Source organism: Dipodomys merriami, unplaced genomic scaffold (genome assembly GCF_024711535.1).
Source record: "Dipodomys merriami isolate MVZ:Mamm:240054 unplaced genomic scaffold, mDipMer1.0.p SCAF_4, whole genome shotgun sequence".
Lineage (NCBI taxonomy): Eukaryota > Metazoa > Chordata > Mammalia > Rodentia > Heteromyidae > Dipodomys > Dipodomys merriami.
Genome location: NW_027205603.1, coordinates 74,927,371 through 74,941,479, shown reverse-complemented (window position 1 = coordinate 74,941,479; position 14,109 = coordinate 74,927,371). Strand labels below are relative to the sequence as shown.

The 14,109-nt window shown below is 36.6% G+C and overlaps 1 non-coding gene across 1 annotated transcript; it reads left to right on the top strand.

Annotated features, from left to right (window-relative positions):
- Positions 1 to 13,042: 13,042 nt before the first annotated feature.
- LOC138806448 (U2 spliceosomal RNA) lies at positions 13,043 to 13,232 on the top strand. The gene has a single exon (XR_011365889.1). It is a non-coding gene; the product is annotated as a U2 spliceosomal RNA (small nuclear RNA).
- Positions 13,233 to 14,109: the final 877 nt, after the last annotated feature.

Genomic DNA, 14,109 nt, shown 5'->3' with positions numbered 1-14,109 from the left:
TGATTATGTTAGAACAGTGAGATTGTCTTTTTGGAAGTAAGGAAGCCAGGTTTACCTTATTCAGCAGACCCAAATCAATCCTATCCACAGCATACAGCTGCAGAACTTAGACTCCCTTAAAAGGGAGAAACGGTAAAACATATGTTGAAAAGTGACTCAGAAAATGTCGACTACAGAACTAAAGGATGCAGATTATCTGGATACTAGCCTTATGATTAAGCTGCTACATAAAGACTGTGATATAACAAATTTAATACTTGTAGCTATATTTCAATGTAGTCATCTAACAGATGTAAAGCCATCACAATGATTAATTAATTGCAAGTGATGCATACACTGGACACAGATGATGACATAGTCCTTGGCCTCGGGAGCTTATTGTCTAGAATGAGAAACAAATAAATATAAGCATGTGTTAGGCTTGTGAAGGAGGAAGTACTTGCTCCTTAATGCATGCGCAGATGTGCTTTATGGAGAAGACTATTTTACCTAAGTATGTAACATCAGGAAAATGTTTAAAAACTGTTCAAGTTTTGCCAGCTCATGATATTTAAGCATTTTCAGAAGAGATGAAGTTGATAAAGTACATAAAGGCTAATTTCTAGCTTTTGTCAAGTATGTGTTAGAAGTCTCTTAAAGTAGAGAGAGCAACAGAACAAGAATTGGCATTAAAATAGTCTATTTTCATTAAAAGGATAGAGGAAGAGGAAGTAAGGGAAGGAGGGATGGTTTTAAAGGCTGTCAGGGAAACAGATGAGAAAACGTCATGGTCTGAACTGAGACCATAGCAGTATATTAGAAGAGGGAAGGAGAAAGTTTTGTGCTCAGCTAAATACAAATTATATTCATAGCTATAATACACTTAGGCATAGTGGTCATTTACACTCGTGTAAATGTGCATCAAACTCAGTGTACTCTGTAGGGAGAAGGAAAGGGACATATAGATCATCTCTGTCTACTGATGTTAAAAAAATGCAAACTTTTATATAGCATTCAAGTACTTTTTCTGAAATGATGTCATATGGATGGAAAACAGCTGCTTCTTTTCTAGTACAGGTTGTTTTCCCTTAAGATTGGTTTAATTTAATAAATGCCAAGTATATAATAAATATAATAAATTATAATAATAAATATAACAAATACAAATAATGAGAAAAGATACTTTTGTGCCATACACCAACTGGTAAGCACAGACTTCTAATCACCCTTATGATTGAGATGAGTCAATTTAATGTATATGATGTTGGTTCCTTCTGAATATTCCCCAATGGATTTTGTATCAATTTAGAATCATGTATCCAAAAATGTTCAAGTCAGATTGTAAGCATATTCACTGAATATTTACAACTAATAATTTCTGTCATGATGTTCATTAAAAATATCCAAGAAATTTAGGGCAAAATAAAAAACCTATCTTTGTTAAAAATTCATGTTTAACAATGGAATTCTATGCCTCCATCAGAAAGAATGACATTGCCCCATTTGTTAGGAAATGGAAAAACTTGGAAAAAATTATATTAAGTGAAGTAAGCCAGGCCCAAAGAAACATAGGTCCCATGCTTTCCCTTATTTGCAATATCTAGTATATGCGTGAGTCAAACGGAAAAGGTCAGATAATGTGATGTCAGGAAAATGAACCCTTAGATATGTATTTTAATGTTTTTTTTTCTTTCATGCATGTGTTTCTAACCCATTTATAAGATTATCTCTTTGTTGCTTTGTATGTCCCTCCCCCACAGTATAACCCCTGCTTTCACTATATTTGATGTCAGTATAACTTCAGGAGGAGATGGGGAAAAACCAGTACAAGTTGTCATGTCCAAAACGAGCTTTACAACGTTGGTGCGGGGGGGGGGGGGTGAATGGGGGGGAAGGAGAAGGATTGGGATTGGGGGGGAGGGCGGAGGCTGGGAAGGGACGTGAAGGGTAAACAAAAGGAGGAAGCTGCAATGCTTGGTAAGAAATGTACGCATTATCCTGCCCATGTAATTGTAACCCCTCTGTACAGTATGTTCACAAATAAAATAAAATATAAAAAAAATCACTGAAAATAAAAAAATTCATGTTTATTAATAAGTATTTTCCGATAGTCATTTTTAATGGAGGCAGCTACATAGGTAAAATGTTGGCTAGAATCCGCATGCAGTAACATTCCTGAGCTTTCAAAATTACCATTCATGTTTTGGACAGCAATTCTAAATTCAGAGTAGTAAATAATTATTGTATATAATATTATTAATCTGTGGAGACTTTAAAGGTGACCTGTGTCTTAAAGCTGGAATATTACAGCAGACTGGGGAACACAAATATGTATTCCTTTTACTGATCATTTCTTAGGGAAGAATGGAAACAGTTGGCGAACAGCCCATCTCCAGCCACCATCTGCTTGTTATAACAGTACTGTGTGTTGTCATTTTTTTCCTCTTTTTTTATTACTGTTATTAACACACTATAAAAAATACATTCAAATAACATTAAGTTTGTAGCACAAACCAACAAAATGGAGTCACTCAATCTTGAGCTTGTTCTGTGGAATTGTTTTATTCTTTGAGGCATTCCTTGGAATCATGTAGCACCCTGCTGTTCAGTTACAGTCAAAACAGGTGCCTGGGAGAGGCGATTACTGAGCTGATGTGTGGGCCTTTGTTTTATTTTGAGTCAAAGTCTTTTGTTCACTTATCATCTAACTCAATTAGTATCAGATTAATGGACTCAAGGCAGTCTTACATTAGAATTGAATACAGTTATAAGAGTTTATACTTTAATAGAAAAAATGATAATGTGATTATGTAAAGCAATGGACTCAAATCCTCAACTGATACTGATTTATTATGTCTGTTATTAACAAGACACATTATAGTCACATTATTTTATGTTATATCAGACATTTGCATTCTATTATTTATAACACATTACACACAATTAGTATGATGTCTATGGAACACTTTAAAGATACTCTTGTGGTCTGAAGTTACAAGAAGTTTTACAAATAAAAACTTGATAAAGTGGTTTAAAATGATACTTTTTATATAAGAAATGAGAATAAAAATAATTAATATTCTCTACTAGTAGAAAATGGTTGTTGGTATTATTCTATTTGATTTCTGAACATTTTAGAATTAAAAAAGCAGACTATGGTATTTTGCTATCCTTTGACACTGTTTCTTAACACACACATATATTTGACCAGAGAATTTGTATACAGCTTAGATTTTGTATTTCCACATTCCTTATAAGCTAGCAGAGACTGAGAAAACCTGATTAATAGATAGGTCCCTCACCAAGATCCATTCAGAAAAACATAAAACAAAATGTTTGACAAAGTGTACTTAATAGAGGGAATTCTTTATGCATGTGTTGAAAGCACTGAGGAAGTAGAAAGGGGAAATGAGGTAATCCCGAGACAAATAATAACAGACAATGCTACTAGAGCTGAGGGCAAATGAGAGATGATAGACTAAGGCCCAGGGAAACTGTTCCCTATGAGACTGTGGAGAATCTGGGGTGGCAAGGCTTAGCTTTCTAAAGTATTACTATAATGAACAGCATCTACAAGAAGCATACAGAGCAAAGAGAAACAGGAGGATGGGGAGGGAAGGAGAGAAGGAGAGAAGGAAAGAGAGACAGAGACAGAGAGAGACAGAGAGAGAAACAGAGATAGAGAGACAGATAGACAGAGAGACAGAGGGTGAGAAAGAGACAGACAGAGGAGGAGAGAGATAGAGACAGAGATGGAGAGAGGGATAGAGACAGAGAGAGATAGAGATAGTGTGAGAGAGAATCCATACCTCTTGCTTATGATCCTATGATCTTGTCAGGTCTTCATATTAGAAACTGAGGCAGACAGCTGGCAAGGAAGCCTGAAAAACATGGTTTCCAAAATCCTATTTCCAACAAAATAGAGGAGAGGAGAAGAAAAATAAGTAGGTTAGTTAGATAGGGCTAAATATAGCAGGAACTCATCAATTCTGTATGTAAAACAGAGACAGAGGGGAAGGAGTGTTTGCTCTAATAAGACAGCTATTACTGTTAAACTTTTTCATGTTTTTTTTTTTTTAAAATTAAATCACTTTCATTTAAAAACAAGAATGTCCCATCTTCTTTTCCAACATAAAAATTTAGTACAATATGTTGAATTTGTCTTTTACTTGACAGCCATCAGTTTTTCGTTGTAAAACTAATGGTCTAAGAGTTAATTCCTCATGATATCTACTGGTTATGTGGACTTGAAAATGTGTTTGGAACCCTGACATGGTAGCTTGCCTGTCTTCCCACCACTTGGGAAGCTGAGGCAGGAGGATTCTCAGTTCAGGGTGAGCCTGAGCTACTAAATGAGATCCTGTCAGAAACATCATTATCATCAGCAACAACATCATCATAATTAATGTGTTTATTGCTGTGATTGTTCATAGATATGAACAAAGGACATAGACAGACACTACTACCACTGAAAAGATTACAGTCTGTTGGAGACATAGAACAAACATCTGTTAAGAGGACAAAGATGTTAACTTCTGCATTTTTTCATTCTTAGTTTCTCAGAATTGACCAACGTCACAAGGTGCCCTTCTTGACTATTTTAGGCACCAATATTAGTTCAAAGCATGAAAAAACATAATGCACAAAGTGGTCTTTTTCCTTTTATATATCATATGAGTGTAAAACAGTCTTTTAAAGTTCATCTTAAAATGACACATATAAGAAAAACGATGTATTATTGAGGTACCATAAGTCGATTTCATTTTTAGTATTTGAGAGGCAATTGAAAGGCAGAGTTGAAGCTGAGACAAAGGAGGTTTGAGAAGAAGCCAAACTAGACTCACATCTGGAACAGATGAACTGTGAGAAGAACCCTTCTTGAAGCTCTGGGGTGGGCCTGGCAACACATTCCCTCAGCAGCAACTTGCCCACAGGGTACTGGAATCAGAGTCCTCCAGAGAGCTGGCCAGGTCTAGAGTGGATGAGCAGGGGAACATGGCAGCAGTCATGTGCATGCCATTGTAATGCAATGTCCTCAGAGAATCTGAAAAGCAGTGGGTGGTTTAGTTTCCAGTTTCTTAGAGATCTTAGGATATTTTTTATGCCCTTCCTGTTTCCATTCATGTCTTTGCCTCATCTTTGTCTCTGTCTGTGTTTCTGTTTGTCTGTCTTGCTCTCTCTGCCTTTCTTTATCTCTCATCTGTCTATGAAGGTGACCCAGAGTCATCCATGGTGGTGTGGAGGGAGGTGACCCACTCCACAGAAGCAGCATCTGTCATTATAGTTAGTGTGGTGGAAAGGTCCTGTAATTCAAGCTATATGAGAGGCATACATAGCAGGACTGTCAGTGACTGTTCTTAAGCAAAAGAAATTACAAAGGAAGGAGGGCTGGGGAAATAGCTCGCTGTAGGGTGACTCGCTGGCAAGTTTGATGACCAAGTCTCACTTAATGAATTAGAAGGAAATTTTTTATGTGTGCTGAATATTTATTCTTGAAAATTAACTTTAAATAGGTTGTGGTGGCATCTGTTAATATGAAGTAGAGGCAGGACAAGACCTTCCATCCATGAACTGGAGACAAGCAAGGACCTGTTTCAAAAACATCTCAACTAAAAAAGGAAAAATAGCCATGAGCTGCTGGCTCATGTTTTTTTTTTCCTTTTAATTCAGCTCATGCTATTGCTGTTCTTTACAGCATCTATTAATAACTGAGACTATGAAAGAAAGATCATAGCAGTCACAAAGTAAGGTTTGTGTGCTATTATTTTACTTTGACAAACTTTGGAGAGGTACTGACAGTTAAATGGGAAGAATATTGTGCATCGTATTAATTGCAATGATAACAAATAAGTTAGAGTTTTATATTTGAGTCCTGGTTATTTTTGTTTTTGCCACAAATTATTTGAAAATATTGCATTTGAACACTTAATATATGCTTTCATACAACTTATCTGTTGAGTTAATAGAAAGCCTCAGGTCCTGGCATAAGCCATTTCCTCTCTCTAGAAGGGACTCAATGATGCTTCCCAGACCTTCATTGCCTCTGAGAAAATATGTTGTCCCAATAAGACTTTAGCCTTGAAAATGGTGCCAGACACAGAAACATCCAATTCATATTGCTGAATGCATCTGCTTATTGAAAGGTTACCCTTTATTTAATACTTGTTCTCTAATAAAATCTTTATGAAGCTTTTCCTGAGGACTTCATGCTGGTATGGTTTCTGCATCTTTGGTAGATCATGTCTCTGCCATTATTAGGTATGTATCCTGAGGACTTAATATCATATATCTGATCTCTGATAACACTCAAATTGTCTCTGTGGCTGTGTTGTAGGCTATTCTTCCTTTTGGTACTAGCTGCATTTTGTATTTCTCTGTTTGACTTCATTTGGAGAGCAATTGTGAAAGGTAGTTTGTGTTTAAGCTTACGGGCAATAGAGGATTTGGGCAGGCATGTGACTATTGTTTCTATTTCAGTTATTTCTTCTAAGGGTCTGAAATGTGTTCCATGTAATTTGATAAATCCTCTGTCCGAGATCTATAAAAGCACAATTGCAATTCCTTAACTTCCATTATACCTAAGAGTGTATGTAGATTGATGATGTGCTAGATCTGTGATTATAAAACTTGGCCATAAAAGTCTGTTATGGTTTGGATATGAAGCGTCTCCTCTCAGAAAGGTTATGAGTGAAAGCCTGAATTCCAGCTGGTGGTCATATGATGTTGATTGGACCATGAAGGTACTATCTATATCCATGAATCAATAGATTAATCTATGGATGTGTTCATAACTGAGTAGGCTACTAGGAAATAGAGCTGAGTTGTAAGGAAGAGGTCACAGGGGGCTTGTCTTTGTAGATATATCTCCCCTCCCCTCTCCTTCCCTCCCTTCTTCTCTCTCTTTCTTATTCTTCCTGATGGTTGTCTCTCTCTTTCTTATTCTTCCTGATGGTTGCTATGGAACGAGCAGTTCTTACTTCCACATGGAAGTTCTTCCTCACCTTAGACCTCTAGCAACAGAACCAGCCAACTGTGGAAAAAGCATCAAACTGTGAGCTGAACCAAGCCTGCCTTCTTTTAAAATTGTTGATTCAGGGATTTTCTCACAGCACTGAAACTCTGGCTAACATACATATAAAATTATACTTCATTCACTAATACATATGTTGAAGTCTTGAGGGTACAATTTTGACATGATAATCATACTTAAATGATCAGCTGGCAGAAATCGTACAGCTCATTTGTCAATTAGAAAAAAATTAAACCATAGGATATATTTTATAGTGCTAACATTTTAGGGGAAAATTGCTATCTTTTGAGCCTTTTCTCTTCTTGCTTATTATCTGTCTTCCCACACCCCCTCCCCCCAGCCTTTTTACTTTTTTACTACTTGTCTCATTTTACTCATTTTGGATATATCCATTCATTCAAACCACTTTTGAGGGGAAGAGTTTACGTGTGGTACTGAAATTTTTACTTAAACCCTTGAACTTGATAGGCAGGCTTCTTATCACTTGGACTATGACCCACATCCTCATTCACATGATTTTCATTGTAAGTAATGTGCTGAAAATGTATCCTATTGTAGGTTCTTGGGTACAAGGAGGCACTCCAGGATCAACTAGATTCCTTATCTTTTCCACTTCCTGCTTTCTCTTCTTCCATCCTCTACCTCACAGTCCTTCCAATCAGTGGGTTCCAAACAATGCTCGACTCTCTCCTCCCTGTCCACCTTGCACATGCCTCCCTCATCTGATTAGTTACCAGGTATACTGTATATTCTGATTTGTTTTCTGTATATTTTAATGCCCAGATTTCAGTATTGTCTAATTTTCGAAAGCCATTTTGGTTGGGGTGAGACTGCCCCTTGGAGCTCAGGTCAAAGATAAACAAAGACAGACACCCTTGAAATAGGTAAGGACACACTTCATTTCTAATCTTTTGCAGTAAGGGAAAGAGTCCAAGATGAAGCAAACACAGCTGTAATATTCACAAAAGGCAACTGGATATCTGATGGAGGAATTGAGAGGAGGGCAAAACATGAGGTGGAGCTCAGCAGAATCAGTGAGGAATGATTAGAGAAGCTAGGGGAGGAGCAGGTCCTTTTGCTACTCATGCATGTGGCTAAGTGGTGCTGACTGAAGTTACACAGCACCCTCCCACAGAGACAGCTGGCTCCCTGCAGGTGCTGGCTAGAACAAACAGCAAAACCTCTGGACAGTCTTAAGCTTTCTTGGCTGAGTTAAGAGGGACTAATGCTGTAGAAATTGAGTGTTGAGCTGTTAGAAATTGTTTCTTTTACTCAAGCCTTTTTGGACAATGGTTGAAATCTGTGTCATTAGCTAATTCCTAGAGATAGCAAAGGACTCTGATGGAGTCATCAGGACAGTAATCAGGACAGGCTAGCTCCTTTCCTTCTATGCTGGCTGGTATATCCCATGAGGCAATATTCCTCTCTCTAATCATTTCCTCATCAGACAACTAGAAACTACTCTTAAAATTCTTGAGGGCTGAAATTATTCAAACTATCCAGTCATATACTGTTTGTTTTCTGCAACTTTTTAAAAAATTTTTTTTATTGTGAACATACTGTACAGAGGGGTTGCAATTACATGGGCAAGATAATGAGTACATTTCTTATCAAGCATTGCAGCCTCCTCCTTTGTTTCCCCTTCTCTGCAACTTTTTGTTTTTATGGGAAAACTTCAATATAAAGGCCATGGCCTGGTATCTTCTCTAGATCTTGTTATCTGTCTTCTGAAGCCCTACTGGTTCTTTCCTTTGTCTGATTTCCTCTGAGGGACTTGTGAGTATAGTCAACTTCTTCCTCCCAAAGCTCTTTGCTCATTGTTATGAAATTCTATACAGGATGATCTGCTTCCTTTCCTACTTTGGTCCTCTATCCTACCTGATATGCATGTTAGGTTCCTGCCATCATAAGCTACTTCATTCAAAACATGTCAGCCTTTGTGCCATCTCTACTTCATGACTGACTGCTCACTACTCTTTCAAACTAGAATGCCTTCAGTCCATCACAAAGAGCTCCATTCTCTCATGCAATGGTTAGAATTTATCTCAGGAGTCATTTCACCCAGAATATTTCCCCAGGTACTGCAACACAAACTTAATTCCACAGACACCTATTTATTCGTGATGTATCTGAATTTTCCCAAACCTTGTGAATGTAGAAGAGATAGAGATCAGATGTCATCTATTATTGTATGCCAGGCTTAACATAGTGGTTGTAGTTGGCATTGAATAGATGCTGAGTTCAATGTCTTTTAAGTAAGTCTTTTGCAAACTTATTCTTAACTTATTGTCTGGTTAGAGAAAAAATTAACAGTAGAAAATAGATGAAAGGTAAACTGAATGGACTGTTTATCTTAATCATATGTTTATCTCTTCTTGCTTTCTTTAGCCACACATTATGTTCCAAATCTTTCTTCCACATTGACTGATGTATTTATAGGAAAGTGAAATGTTTCTAAGTGAAACTCAAAACCATAAAACGAAGTAGCTGAGCTTCCAATTAACTAGTTGGTGCAATGTAAAAGAAACATTATATATTATATAGTAGTTATCAATATGCATATTTTTATATGTTTGTATAAGTTATACCTGACAAAGAACATGTGCTATAATCCTGTAAACATATTTTAGGTCTCTCCTGTCAATAATATATTTTTCATTCTTTTCTGCTGAGTTTTTCTATGCCGAGTATTCTGGCTAAACACTTGACACATAATTTCTCATTTAATCTTTATGATTCCATGAAGCAGTATTGAAATATTGCTCTAATTTGCATATGAGGAAACAAGTGTAACAAAGTTAGGTCAGTTGGTGGAGAGGCGCACAATTCATAGCACACACAGGGCCAGAAGTTCTTTTTTTTTTTTTTTTACCAGAAGTTTTCATCTAAATCTGTGATGCTGGCAGGAGTTGGAGTTATTGTGAAACTACACTCACAGTGACTAATTAAAATCATGTTGAAATAAACGATACTAGGATGTTTTCTTTTTTATCTTTTCCTTCAGTTTTGTGTTTCGAAGAGGTAGTATGGAGTATTTTACTAAATCACAAATTCCTTTTAGTTTTTTTTTTTACTTTCTTAATATATTGTATGTAGTGTTCGATGTAAGTGTACAGAGATAAAAATGAATGAAAAAAAAGTGGTTTGAGAGACAATGGAAACTCTTGTGGCAAAGATGACTCATCCCAAGGGAAACCCAGGGAGGGAAGCCATAAAATATAGAGAACACTTCCATCTGGACCAAATTCAGCTCAGCAGAACAATAGCTATGAGGCTAGCCAGCGCGCACCTCCCTTGCTGTAAACCACAGAAGTTCTGGTTCGAATCTCTGTACTTAGAATATAAAAGCAGCATAAACAAGAAGTTCAGCTACCAGATGGGGACCCTTCTAATTAGTTAAGTCTGCTCTAATTTTTGGCCACCAGTTGGCAGATGCAACAGATGCCAGGGGAGTAAACAGAATATGTTGGCAGTTTTGAATTTTAAACCAGTATATCATAAATAGATTCAATTTAGAAATATTTTCCCCTTTGGTTAAATTCTGTAACTTAATTTTGTCGAATGCCAGGAAGTTACATTAGGAGGCATTTCTTTTGAGATATTTGAAAGTCTTGCCTATAAATTGATGGCAATGAAAAATTTGGATGGAGAGACATGATTTCAGGATGTGCACGCCATGTTCATATAACGTGAACAGCCGTGTTCATATAAACCTTATTATTGTAAGCCCAGGTTCACATGGCATTTGTGATTAGGAAATCTAATAAAACATAAATAGAGATTAACAAGAATATTAAAACATTAATAGCTATGGAGACTTGGTCCATTCTCCAGTCTCGGTTTATTGTTGTTGGCTGGTGTGCCTCAGATTCAATGAGAAAATAAGACTTAAACTCTAATGGATTCTCACAGATGCAAACAAGAAACTTAAGTATCACGATTTAGTATGACAGTAACCCAGCCTTAGGCACAGGTTGTATGTGTTATGGATACTTGTAGGAAGAACATAGAGAATGGTAAGTAATTCTGCTGGATTTGGTGGCATGTTATACGAATCTTCCTAAACATAACTAGTAGATATTTTTAAAATAAAGAACATACTAATTATCAATACAGTAAGCTGGAGAGATAATAGTTGAAAGATATAAATGTGGATTTTTTGATAAAATAAAATTTTCTGTGGGGACAGGCCAATGTGAATGGTAGTATGTTTTCTCCTTGAATGGTCTTTGAAGTTTGGATTTAGGTCTTTGTACTTGATAGATAGGCACTCTACCACTTGAGCCGTGCCTCCAGCCCTCATTGCTCTGATTATTTTTGAGACAGGACCAACGGTTCTCTTAACTTTCTATTTACATTTATGGTTGCAGCTGTGATGACAGGTGTATGTCATAATGCCTGGGTTTTTCTGCTGAAATTGAGTCTTGTGAATATTTTTGCCTAGGTAGCCTGTGACATGAATCTTCCAGACTCAGTCTTCTGCGTATCTGGGGTGACAGGAGGCACATACAACTGAAACCAATATGGTTACCATGGGGTCTCACAGACGTTTGTCTAGAATGGCCTCAAACCATGATCCTCTTGCTCTCAATCTCCCAAATAGCTAGGATTAAAAGCACCAATCAACTCTCTAAGCTTGGTGTATTGACAAAAAAAAAAAAAAGAGAGAGAGAAAGAGCTGTTTTAATTGGTAGAAACAGCAGTGTAGAGTAGAGAGGAACTGATTGAGAGGATAGCAGATGGACTCTAGCCCATGAAGTATTCAGGTCTGAGTTGATTAATCCTATATCTTAAATAGATCACACAATTTGAATGCAGCTTCCAAAGAATTTTGTTTGGGATGTCTGGGAAGCAGCTAATATTCTGTTTCTGGAACTTAGGGATGAGGTTAGCATCATAGCCTTAGCAGTAAGCTGGTGTGAGATTACTTTATCCACTCCCTGTTTTAACTGGGATCTGCTACATCTCTAGAGTGAATTCAATCTATTTAGCAGAATTAAAGGCCTAAGTATATCCCTCCTCCCCTATATATTCAACTGGTAATTTGAGACTGATAACTTCAACAGAGGTAAATCTATAAATTCCTAGGCCTTATTAGAAAACATACATACAAAAATATAGGGAAAATTCTTTGTGGGTTGTTTACTGACCCATTATAAAAATGGATATTTAACTTGAGAAAAAAATTCTTGAAATTCAAAAGAAATTACATAATTCATGAGTAAGAATGTAGGATTCACTTATTTTATATTGCAAAATTTCTGAACTATTGTGATCTCATGGAGAGCATTAGAAGATGTTGTTGCAATTAAGTATCCAGATTCTTGAGTAACCTAAGGGTTTGAATACTAGCTTCAAATCTTATTAACTGTGTGACTTTGGACATATCACTTAACCTCTGTGCACCTTTTTCACAATAGGGAAATATTGTAGTTACATTAAAGAAGTTGTTATGAGCTCCAACTGAGAACATTACATAGGAGAAAGGTTAATAGCCCATATCTGTTGATTATTGAGCAGCTCATGTCAGGGTGTAGTTTCGTAAAGTGGTTTTGTGAATATTAAGGTTTCAGAAACCTTTAATTAAATCTCATCTTTATTTAAATTACACATGTGCTAACACTCAATGCAAATTAGTAAAAAAAAGATAAATACATCTATATTATTTTCATTCTTGCTGTTTTATAAATGGCTGTCAGTGATCTGGTGTATTTATCCAGGTAAGATTTTATTCATATACATTTCACTGCATAAATACTCTTAAATATTACACCATTGTCTTTATATTATTTTGAAAGTTATTGCAAGATAACACAAATATAAATAGCATATCCTTTTCAGTTCATTCATGCAGATCCACATTGTACTTTTAATTGGAACATACTAGCTTATATGTGTAATAAAACCTGCTTTATGAGTGTCACTGTTCTGTGTCTAAATATTTGCCAATTCAAGCAATACAGCCAATAACCATCTTATATATCCATCAAAGATAAAAACTGGTCTCTGAGAGCAAGATCTAAATTGTAGACTTTCCCTTCTCAGCCTTTGAGCTAAGATAAAGTATGGTACTTATGTTTATCAATTTAACATCTAATGTATCCCCTCTATGAGGACAACTTACTAAATGACTTTTAGAAATATTAGCTGACATGCGAACCTGGTTCATCAACTGCATGCATTACCTTGATATTGTAAGGCTTTTAGGAGTTGTGCATTAAAAAATATAAAGGAAAAAAACCCAGCCGGTCCATCTGGTTTAGATTCCACATCATTAAAAATAAAATTAAGCCAACATCATGAGTGAGCATTTGCAAATGAATTGTAATATATTTATGGATTTTGGTTTCTCTGAAAATATAGGGACCAATGGTTTCTAGGTCTGGCTTTTGCATTTCAGTAACTACCTTTGACAGCCTAGAAATGTTGCATTTATAATGTGGACTTATTCCACCTGCTCCATCCTGCTCTTCCTAGTCCACTGAACTTGGCTGGCTTTCCTCATTATCAGTCCTCCTTGGTTGTCCTTGATCCTTATGGTTATGATCCCTGACATGTATCATCAGACACTTAAGTATTAGCAAATGACACAGTCTTAGTAGTGGGATTGTGGAGTGAAAGTATAGGATCATACTAAATATTTATTAAATAATGTAAAATTAGTTTTCTTTTTATTCCCTCTTTGTTTTCAGGCAGAACTAAAATAAACCTAAACAAAGCATGCAAAACAAACAAACCTAAGAACTTTGAAGTATTTTTGAGTAGCAAACTTGTAACAAGTCTGTTTTAGACTGATAATTGATAGTTGTACATCATGGGTCTTATTGGAAAATAGAATATTGGCTGAAGAGCTATTTAAAGAAGTGTTTGTAGGCCGGGTACCGGTGACTCACGCCGGTAATCCTAGGTACTCAGGAGGCTGAGATCTGAGGATCATGGTTCAAAGCCAGCCCAGGCAGGAAAGTCCATGAGACTCTTATCTCCAATAAACCACTAGAAAACCGGAAGTGGCGCTGTGGCCCAAGCAGTAGAGCACTCGCTTTGAGCTGAAGAGCTCAGGGACTGCACCCAAGCCCAGAGTTCAAGTCCTACGACCACCC